Here is a 12,198-nt window from a genome sequence, read left to right as displayed (position 1 = left end):
AGATGAGTCAGTTCATACATCGAATATGTACCAAACGAATTTACAGAGTACGCTCCCTGGTCCTCGGGTGCTGCATTCGCGCTTTTTTTCAGACGCCTCTGGTAGGGCTGCCGCTTTTTTCAAATTTGTGTAGATGGCAGCTACGACCAATGATACGGTATCGAACGTTGAACGTAATGTTTATATCGTGATAGTTTTTGCCAAAATTTATTGATATTTTCTATCAAATATAATTCCATAAAGACTGCAAGTTCAAGGCACACAAAACTAGAAGCATTTCCCATACAAAATATAGATGAGTCAGTTCATACATCGAATATGTACCAAACGAATTTACAGAGTACGCTCCCAGGTCCTCGGGTGCTGCATTCGCGCTTTTTTTCAGACGCCTCTGGTAGGGCTGCCGCTTTTTTCAAATTTGTGTAGATGACAGCTACGACCAGTGATACGGTATCGAACGTTGAACGTTATATTTATATCGTGATAGTTTTTGCCAAAATTTATTGATATTTTCTGTCAAATATAATTATATAAAGACTGCAAGTTCAAGGCACACAAAACTAGAAGCATTTCCCATACAAAATATAGATGAGTCAGTTCATACATCGAATATGTACCAAACGAATTTACAGAGTACGCTCCCAGGTCCTCGGGTGCTGCATTCGCGCTTTTTTTCAGACGCCTCTGGTAGGGCTTTTTTTCAGACGCCTCTGGTAGGGCTGCCGCTTTTTTCAAATTTGTGTAGATGACAGCTACGACCAGTAATACGGTATCGAACGTTGAACGTTATATTTATATCGTGATAGTTTTTGCCAAAATTTATTGATATTTTCTATCAAATATAATTCCATAAAGACTCCAAGTTCAAGGCACACAAGACTAGAAGCATTTCCCATACAAAATATAGATGAGTCAGTTCATACATCGAATATATACCAAACGAATTTACAGAGTACGCTCCCAGGTCCTCGGGTGCTGCATTCGCGCTTTTTTTCAGACGCCTCTGGTAGGGCTGCCGCTTTTTTCAAATTTGTGTAGATGACAGCTACGACCAGTGATACGGTATCGAACGTTGAACGTTATATTTATATCGTGATAGTTTTTGCCAAAATTTATTGATATTTTCTGTCAAATATAATTATATAAAGACTGCAAGTTCAAGGCACACAAAACTAGAAGCATTTCCCATACAAAATATAGATGAGTCAGTTCATACATCGAATATGTACCAAACGAATTTACAGAGTACGCTCCCAGGTCCTCGGGTGCTGCATTCGCGCTTTTTTTCAGACGCCTCTGGTAGGGCTTTTTTTCAGACGCCTCTGGTAGGGCTGCCGCTTTTTTCAAATTTGTGTAGATGACAGCTACGACCAGTAATACGGTATCGAACGTTGAACGTTATATTTATATCGTGTTAGTTTTTGCCAAAATTTATTGATATTTTCTGTCAAATATAATTATATAAAGACTGCAAGTTCAAGGCACACAAAACTAGAAGCATTTCCCATACAAAATATAGATGAGTGAGTTCATACATCGAATATGTACCAAACGAATTTACAGCGTACGCTCCCAGGTCTTCGGTTGCTGCATTCGCGCTTATTTTCAGACGCCTCTGGTAGGGTTGCCGCTTTTTTCGAATTTGTGTAGATGACAGCTACGACCAGTGATACGGTATCGAACGTTGAACGTTATATTTATATCGTGATAGTTTTTGCCAAAATTTATTGATATTTTCTGTCAAATATAATTATATAAAGACTGCAAGTTCAAGGCACACAAAACTAGAAGCATTTCCCATACAAAATATAGATGAGTCAGTTCATACATCGAATATGTACCAAACGAATTTACAGAGTACGCTCCCAGGTCCTCGGGTGCTGCATTCGCGCTTTTTTTCAGACGCCTCTGGTAGGGCTTTTTTTCAGACGCCTCTGGTAGGGTTGCCGCTTTTTTCAAATTTGTGTAGATGACAGCTACGACCAGTGATACGGTATCGAACGTTGAACGTTATATTTATATCGTGATAGTTTTTGCCAAAATTTATTGATATTTTCTATCAAATATAATTCCATAAAGACTGCAAGTTCAAGGCACACAAAACTAGAAGCATTTCCCATACAAAATATAGATGAGTCAGTTCATACATCGAATATGTACCAAACGAATTTGCAGAGTACGCTCCCAGGTCCTCGGGTGCTGCATTCGCGCTTTTTTTCAGACGCCTCTGGTAGGGCTGCCGCTTTTTTCAAATTTGTGTAGATGACAGCTACGACCAGTGATACGGTATCGAACGTTGAACGTTATATTTATATCGTGATAGTTTTTGCCAAAATTTATTGATATTTTCTGTCAAATATAATTATATAAAGACTGCAAGTTCAAGGCACACAAAACTAGAAGCATTTCCCATACAAAATATAGATGAGTCAGTTCATACATCGAATATGTACCAAACGAATTTACAGCGTACGCTCCCAGGTCTTCGGTTGCTGCATTCGCGCTTATTTTCAGACGCCTCTGGTAGGGTTGCCGCTTTTTTCAAATTTGTGTAGATGACAGCTACGACCAGTGATACGGTATCGAACGTTGAACGTAATATTTATATCGTGTTAGTTTTTGCCAAAATTTATTGATATTTTCTGTCAAATATAATTATATAAAGACTGCAAGTTCAAGGCACACAAAACTAGAAGCATTTCCCATACAAAATATAGATGAGTGAGTTCATACATCGAATATGTACCAAACGAATTTACAGCGTACGCTCCCAGGTCTTCGGTTGCTGCATTCGCGCTTATTTTCAGACGCCTCTGGTAGGGTTGCCGCTTTTTTCGAATTTGTGTAGATGACAGCTACGACCAGTGATACGGTATCGAACGTTGAACGTAATGTTTATATCGTGATAGTTTTTGCCAAAATTTATTGATATTTTCTATCAAATATAATTCCATAAAGACTCCAAGTTCAAGGCACACAAGACTAGAAGCATTTCCCATACAAAATATAGATGAGTCAGTTCATACATCGAATATGTACCAAACGAATTTACAGCGTACGCTCCCAGGTACTCGGTTGCTGCATTCGCGCTTTTTTTCAGACGCCTCTGGTAGGGCTGCCGCTTTTTTCAAATTTGTGTAGATGACAGCTACGACCAGTGATACGGTATCGAACGTTGAACGTAATATTTATATCGTGATAGTTTTTGCCAAAATTTATTGATATTTTCTATCAAATATAATTCCATAAAGACTGCAAGTTCAAGGCACACAAAACTAGAAGCATTTCCCATACAAAATATAGATGAGTCAGTTCATACATCGAATATGTACCAAACGAATTTACAGCGTACGCTCCCAGGTCTTCGGTTGCTGCATTCGCGCTTATTTTCAGACGCCTCTGGTAGGGTTGCCGCTTTTTTCGAATTTGTGTAGATGACAGCTACGACCAGTGATACGGTATCGAACGTTGAACGTAATGTTTATATCGTGATAGTTTTTGCCAAAATTTATTGATATTTTCTATCAAATATAATTCCATAAAGACTCCAAGTTCAAGGCACACAAGACTAGAAGCATTTCCCATACAAAATATAGATGAGTCAGTTCATACATCGAATATGTACCAAACGAATTTACAGCGTACGCTCCCAGGTCCTCGGTTGCTGCATTCGCGCTTTTTTTCAGACGCCTCTGGTAGGGCTGCCGCTTTTTTCAAATTTGTGTAGATGACAGCTACGACCAGTGATACGGTATCGAACGTTGAACGTAATATTTATATCGTGATAGTTTTTGCCAAAATTTATTGATATTTTCTATCAAATATAATTCCATAAAGACTCCAAGTTCAAGGCACACAAGACTAGAAGCATTTCCCATACAAAATATAGATGAGTCAGTTCATACATCGAATATGTACCAAACGGATTTACAGAGTACGCTCCCAGGTCCTCGGGTGCTGCATTCGCGCTTTTTTTCAGACGCCTCTGGTAGGGTTGCCGCTTTTTTCAAATTTGTGTAGATGACAGCTACGACCAGTGATACGGTATCGAACGTTGAACGTTATATTTATATCGTGATAGTTTTTGCCAAAATTTATTGATATTTTCTGTCAAATATAATTATATAAAGACTGCAAGTTCAAGGCACACAAAACTAGAAGCATTTCCCATACAAAATATAGATGAGTCAGTTCATACATCGAATATGTACCAAACGAATTTACAGAGTACGCTCCCAGGTCCTAGGGTGCTGCATTCGCGCTTTTTTTCAGACGCCTCTGGTAGGGCTGCCGCTTTTTTCAAATTTGTGTAGATGACAGCTACGACCAGTGATACGGTATCGAACGTTGAACGTTATATTTATATCGTGATAGTTTTTGCCAAAATTTATTGATATTTTCTGTCAAATATAATTATATAAAGACTGCAAGTTCAAGGCACACAAAACTAGAAGCATTTCCCATACAAAATATAGATGAGTCAGTTCATACATCGAATATGTACCAAACGAATTTACAGAGTACGCTCCCAGGTCCTCGGGTGCTGCATTCGCGCTTTTTTTCAGACGCCTCTGGTAGGGCTTTTTTTCAGACGCCTCTGGTAGGGCTGCCGCTTTTTTCAAATTTGTGTAGATGACAGCTACGACCAGTGATACGGTATCGAACGTTGAACGTTATATTTATATCGTGATAGTTTTTGCCAAAATTTATTGATATTTTCTATCAAATATAATTCCATAAAGACTCCAAGTTCAAGGCACACAAGACTAGAAGCATTTCCCATACAAAATATAGATGAGTCAGTTCATACATCGAATATATACCAAACGAATTTACAGAGTACGCTCCCAGGTCCTCGGGTGCTGCATTCGCGCTTTTTTTCAGACGCCTCTGGTAGGGCTGCCGCTTTTTTCAAATTTGTGTAGATGACAGCTACGACCAGTGATACGGTATCGAACGTTGAACGTTATATTTATATCGTGATAGTTTTTGCCAAAATTTATTGATATTTTCTGTCAAATATAATTATATAAAGACTGCAAGTTCAAGGCACACAAAACTAGAAGCATTTCCCATACAAAATATAGATGAGTCAGTTCATACATCGAATATGTACCAAACGAATTTACAGAGTACGCTCCCAGGTCCTCGGGTGCTGCATTCGCGCTTTTTTTCAGACGCCTCTGGTAGGGCTTTTTTTCAGACGCCTCTGGTAGGGTTGCCGCTTTTTTCAAATTTGTGTAGATGACAGCTACGACCAGTGATACGGTATCGAACGTTGAACGTTATATTTATATCGTGATAGTTTTTGCCAAAATTTATTGATATTTTCTATCAAATATAATTCCATAAAGACTGCAAGTTCAAGGCACACAAAACTAGAAGCATTTCCCATACAAAATATAGATGAGTCAGTTCATACATCGAATATGTACCAAACGAATTTACAGAGTACGCTCCCAGGTCCTCGGGTGCTGCATTCGCGCTTTTTTTCAGACGCCTCTGGTAGGGCTGCCGCTTTTTTCAAATTTGTGTAGATGACAGCTACGACCAGTGATACGGTATCGAACGTTGAACGTTATATATATATCGTGATAGTTTTTGCCAAAATTTATTGATATTTTCTGTCAAATATAATTATATAAAGACTGCAAGTTCAAGGCACACAAAACTAGAAGCATTTCCCATACAAAATATAGATGAGTCAGTTCATACATCGAATATGTACCAAACGAATTTACAGCGTACGCTCCCAGGTCTTCGGTTGCTGCATTCGCGCTTATTTTCAGACGCCTCTGGTAGGGTTGCCGCTTTTTTCAAATTTGTGTAGATGACAGCTACGACCAGTGATACGGTATCGAACGTTGAACGTAATATTTATATCGTGTTAGTTTTTGCCAAAATTTATTGATATTTTCTGTCAAATATAATTATATAAAGACTGCAAGTTCAAGGCACACAAAACTAGAAGCATTTCCCATACAAAATATAGATGAGTGAGTTCATACATCGAATATGTACCAAACGAATTTACAGCGTACGCTCCCAGGTCTTCGGTTGCTGCATTCGCGCTTATTTTCAGACGCCTCTGGTAGGGTTGCCGCTTTTTTCGAATTTGTGTAGATGACAGCTACGACCAGTGATACGGTATCGAACGTTGAACGTAATGTTTATATCGTGATAGTTTTTGCCAAAATTTATTGATATTTTCTATCAAATATAATTCCATAAAGACTCCAAGTTCAAGGCACACAAGACTAGAAGCATTTCCCATACAAAATATAGATGAGTCAGTTCATACATCGAATATGTACCAAACGAATTTACAGCGTACGCTCCCAGGTCCTCGGTTGCTGCATTCGCGCTTTTTTTCAGACGCCTCTGGTAGGGCTGCCGCTTTTTTCAAATTTGTGTAGATGACAGCTACGACCAGTGATACGGTATCGAACGTTGAACGTAATATTTATATCGTGATAGTTTTTGCCAAAATTTATTGATATTTTCTATCAAATATAATTCCATAAAGACTGCAAGTTCAAGGCACACAAAACTAGAAGCATTTCCCATACAAAATATAGATGAGTCAGTTCATACATCGAATATGTACCAAACGAATTTACAGAGTACGCTCCCAGGTCCTCGGGTGCTGCATTCGCGCTTTTTTTCAGACGCCTCTGGTAGGGCTGCCGCTTTTTTCAAATTTGTGTAGATGACAGCTACGACCAGTGATACGGTATCGAACGTTGAACGTTATATTTATATCGTGATAGTTTTTGCCAAAATTTATTGATATTTTCTGTCAAATATAATTATATAAAGACTGCAAGTTCAAGGCACACAAAACTAGAAGCATTTCCCATACAAAATATAGATGAGTCAGTTCATACATCGAATATGTACCAAACGAATTTACAGCGTACGCTCCCAGGTCTTCGGTTGCTGCATTCGCGCTTTTTTTCAGACGCCTCTGGTAGGGTTGCCGCTTTTTTCAAATTTGTGTAGATGACAGCTACGACCAGTGATACGGTATCGAACGTTGTCAGTTCGTAATATTTATACCGTGATAGTTTTTGCAAAAATTTATTGATATTTTCTATCAAATATAATTCCATAAAGACTGCAAGTTCAAGGCACACAAGACTAGAAGCATTTCCCATACAAAATATAGATGAGTCAGTTCATACATCGAATATGTACCAAACGAATTTACAGCGTACGCTCCCAGGTCTTCGGTTGCTGCATTCGCGCTTTTTTTCAGACGCCTCTGGTAGGGCTGCCGCTTTTTTCAAATTTGTGTAGATGGCAGCTACGACCAGTGATACGGTATCGAACGTTGAACGTTATATTTATATCGTGATAGTTTTTGCCAAAATTTATTGATATTTTCTATCAAATATAATTCCATAAAGACTGCAAGTTCAAGGCACACAAAACTAGAAGCATTTCCCATACAAAATATAGATGAGTCAGTTCATACATCGAATATGTACCAAACGAATTTACAGAGTACGCTCCCAGGTCCTCGGGTGCTGCATTCGCGCTTTTTTTCAGACGCCTCTGGTAGGGCTGCCGCTTTTTTCAAATTTGTGTAGATGGCAGCTACGACCAGTGATACGGTATCGAACGTTGAACGTTATATTTATATCGTGATAGTTTTTGCCAAAATTTATTGATATTTTCTATCAAATATAATTCCATAAAGACTCCAAGTTCAAGGCACACAAGACTAGAAGCATTTCCCATACAAAATATAGATGAGTCAGTTCATACATCGAATATGTACCAAACGAATTTACAGAGTACGCTCCCAGGTCCTCGGGTGCTGAATTCGCGCTTTTTTTCAGACGCCTCTGGTAGGGCTGCCGCTTTTTTCAAATTTGTGTAGATGGCAGCTACGACCAGTGATACGGTATCGAACGTTGAACGTTATATTTATATCGTGATAGTTTTTGCCAAAATTTATTGATATTTTCTATCAAATATAATTCCATAAAGACTGCAAGTTCAAGGCACACAAAACTAGAAGCATTTCCCATACAAAATATAGATGAGTCAGTTCATACATCGAATATGTACCAAACGAATTTACAGAGTACGCTCCCAGGTCCTCGGGTGCTGCATTCGCGCTTTTTTTCAGACGCCTCTGGTAGGGCTGCCGCTTTTTTCAAATTTGTGTAGATGACAGCTACGACCAGTGATACGGTATCGAACGTTGAACGTAATATTTATACCGTGATAGTTTTTGCAAAAATTTATTGATATTTTCTGTCAAATATAATTATATAAAGACTGCAAGTTCAAGGCACACAAAACTAGAAGCATTTCCCATACAAAATATAGATGAGTCAGTTCATACATCGAATATGTACCAAACGAATTTACAGCGTACGCTCCCAGGTCTTCGGTTGCTGCATTCGCGCTTTTTTTCAGACGCCTCTGGTAGGGCTGCCGCTTTTTTCAAATTTGTGTAGATGGCAGCTACGACCAGTGATACGGTATCGAACGTTGAACGTTATATTTATATCGTGATAGTTTTTGCCAAAATTTATTGATATTTTCTATCAAATATAATTCCATAAAGACTCCAAGTTCAAGGCACACAAGACTAGAAGCATTTCACATACAAAATATAGATGAGTCAGTTCATACATCGAATATGTACCAAACGAATTTACAGCGTACGCTCCCAGGTCCTCGGTTGCTGCATTCGCGCTTTATTTTCAGACGCCTCTGGTAGGGCTGCCGCTTTTTTCAAATTTGTGTAGATGACAGCTACGACCAGTGATACGGTATCGAACGTTGAACGTAATATTTATATCGTGATAGTTTTTGCCAAAATTTATTGATATTTTCTATCAAATATAATTCCATAAAGACTCCAAGTTCAAGGCACACAAGACTAGAAGCATTTCCCATACAAAATATAGATGAGTCAGTTCATACATCGAATATGTACCAAACGAATTTACAGCGTACGCTCCCAGGTCTTCGGTTGCTGCATTCGCGCTTTTTTTCAGACGCCTCTGGTAGGGCTGCCGCTTTTTTCAAATTTGTGTAGATGGCAGCTACGACCAGTGATACGGTATCGAACGTTGAACGTTATATTTATATCGTGATAGTTTTTGCCAAAATTTATTGATATTTTCTGTCAAATATAATTATATAAAGACTGCAAGTTCAAGGCACACAAAACTAGAAGCATTTCCCATACAAAATATAGATGAGTCAGTTCATACATCGAATATGTACCAAACGAATTTACAGCGTACGCTCCCAGGTCTTCGGTTGCTGCATTCGCGCTTTTTTTCAGACGCCTCTGGTAGGGCTGCCGCTTTTTTCAAATTTGTGTAGATGGCAGCTACGACCAGTGATACGGTATCGAACGTTGAACGTTATATTTATATCGTGATAGTTTTTGCCAAAATTTATTGATATTTTCTATCAAATATAATTCCATAAAGACTCCAAGTTCAAGGCACACAAGACTAGAAGCATTTCACATACAAAATATAGATGAGTCAGTTCATACATCGAATATGTACCAAACGAATTTACAGCGTACGCTCCCAGGTCCTCGGTTGCTGCATTCGCGCTTTATTTTCAGACGCCTCTGGTAGGGCTGCCGCTTTTTTCAAATTTGTGTAGATGACAGCTACGACCAGTGATACGGTATCGAACGTTGAACGTAATATTTATATCGTGATAGTTTTTGCCAAAATTTATTGATATTTTCTATCAAATATAATTCCATAAAGACTCCAAGTTCAAGGCACACAAGACTAGAAGCATTTCCCATACAAAATATAGATGAGTCAGTTCATACATCGAATATGTACCAAACGAATTTACAGCGTACGCTCCCAGGTCTTCGGTTGCTGCATTCGCGCTTTTTTTCAGACGCCTCTGGTAGGGCTGCCGCTTTTTTCAAATTTGTGTAGATGGCAGCTACGACCAGTGATACGGTATCGAACGTTGAACGTTATATTTATATCGTGATAGTTTTTGCCAAAATTTATTGATATTTTCTGTCAAATATAATTATATAAAGACTGCAAGTTCAAGGCACACAAAACTAGAAGCATTTCCCATACAAAATATAGATGAGTCAGTTCATACATCGAATATGTACCAAACGAATTTACAGCGTACGCTCCCAGGTCTTCGGTTGCTGCATTCGCGCTTTTTTTCAGACGCCTCTGGTAGGGCTGCCGCTTTTTTCAAATTTGTGTAGATGGCAGCTACGACCAGTGATACGGTATCGAACGTTGTCAGTTCGCAATATTTATATCGTGATAGTTTTTGCCAAAATTTATTGATATTTTCTATCAAATATAATTCCATAAAGACTGCAAGTTCAAGGCACACAAAACTAGAAGCATTTCCCATACAAAATATAGATGAGTCAGTTCATACATCGAATATGTACCAAACGAATTTACAGCGTACGCTCCCAGGTCTTCGGTTGCTGCATTCGCGCTTTTTTTCAGACGCCTCTGGTAGGGTTGCCGCTTTTTTCAAATTTGTGTAGATGACAGCTACGACCAGTGATACGGTATCGAACGTTGTCAGTTCGTAATATTTATACCGTGATAGTTTTTGCCAAAATTTATTGATATTTTCTATCAAATATAATTCCATAAAGACTGCAAGTTCAAGGCACACAAGACTAGAAGCATTTCCCATACAAAATATAGATGAGTCAGTTCATACATCGAATATGTACCAAACGAATTTACAGCGTACGCTCCCAGGTCTTCGGTTGCTGCATTCGCGCTTTTTTTCAGACGCCTCTGGTAGGGCTGCCGCTTTTTTCAAATTTGTGTAGATGACAGCTACGACCAGTGATACGGTATCGAACGTTGTCAGTTCGCAATATTTATATCGTGATAGTTTTTGCCAAAATTTATTGATATTTTCTATCAAATATAATTCCATAAAGACTGCAAGTTCAAGGCACACAAGACTAGAAGCATTTCCCATACAACATAAAGATGAGTCAGTTCATACATCGAATATGTACCAAACGAATTTACAGCGTACGCTCCCAGGTCTTCGGTTGCTGCATTCGCGCTTTTTTTCAGACGCCTCTGGTAGGGTTGCCGCTTTTTTCAAATTTGTGTAGATGACAGCTACGACCAGTGATACGGTATCGAACGTTGTCAGTTCGCAATATTTATATCGTGATAGTTTTTGCCAAAATTTATTGATATTTTCCATCAAATATAATTATATAAAGACTGCAAGTTCAAGGCACACAAAACTAGAAGCATTTCCCATACAAAATATAGATGAGTGAGTTCATACATCGAATATGTACCAAACGAATTTACAGCGTACGCTCCCAGGTCTTCGGTTGCTGCATTCGCGCTTTTTTTCAGACGCCTCTGGTAGGGCTGCCGCTTTTTTCAAATTTGTGTAGATGACAGCTACGACCAGTGATACGGTATCGAACGTTGAACGTAATATTTATATCGTGATAGTTTTTGCCAAAATTTATTGATATTTTCTATCAAATATAATTCCATAAAGACTCCAAGTTCAAGGCACACAAGACTAGAAGCATTTCCCATACAAAATATAGATGAGTCAGTTCATACATCGAATATGTACCAAACGAATTTACAGCGTACGCTCCCAGGTCCTCGGTTGCTGCATTCGCGCTTTTTTTCAGACGCCTCTGGTAGGGCTGCCGCTTTTTTCAAATTTGTGTAGATGACAGCTACGACCAGTGATACGGTATCGAACGTTGAACGTAATATTTATATCGTGATAGTTTTTGCCAAAATTTATTGATATTTTCTATCAAATATAATTCCATAAAGACTCCAAGTTCAAGGCACACAAGACTAGAAGCATTTCCCATACAAAATATAGATGAGTCAGTTCATACATCGAATATGTACCAAACGAATTTACAGCGTACGCTCCCAGGTCTTCGGTTGCTGCATTCGCGCTTTTTTTCAGACGCCTCTGGTAGGGCTGCCGCTTTTTTCAAATTTGTGTAGATGACAGCTACGACCAGTGATACGGTATCGAACGTTGAACGTAGTATTTATATCGTGATAGTTTTTGCCAAAATTTATTGATATTTTCTATCAAATATATTTCCATAAAGACTGCAAGTTCAAGGCACACAAGACTAGAAGCATTTCCCATACAAAATATAGATGAGTCAGTTCATACATCGAATATGTACCA

The sequence above is a fragment of the Drosophila miranda genome, chromosome 3 (assembly GCF_003369915.1).
Source record: "Drosophila miranda strain MSH22 chromosome 3, D.miranda_PacBio2.1, whole genome shotgun sequence".
NCBI lineage: Eukaryota > Metazoa > Arthropoda > Insecta > Diptera > Drosophilidae > Drosophila > Drosophila miranda.
The sequence above is the reverse complement of the archived record's forward strand: the minus strand, read 5'-3'. Positions refer to the sequence as shown.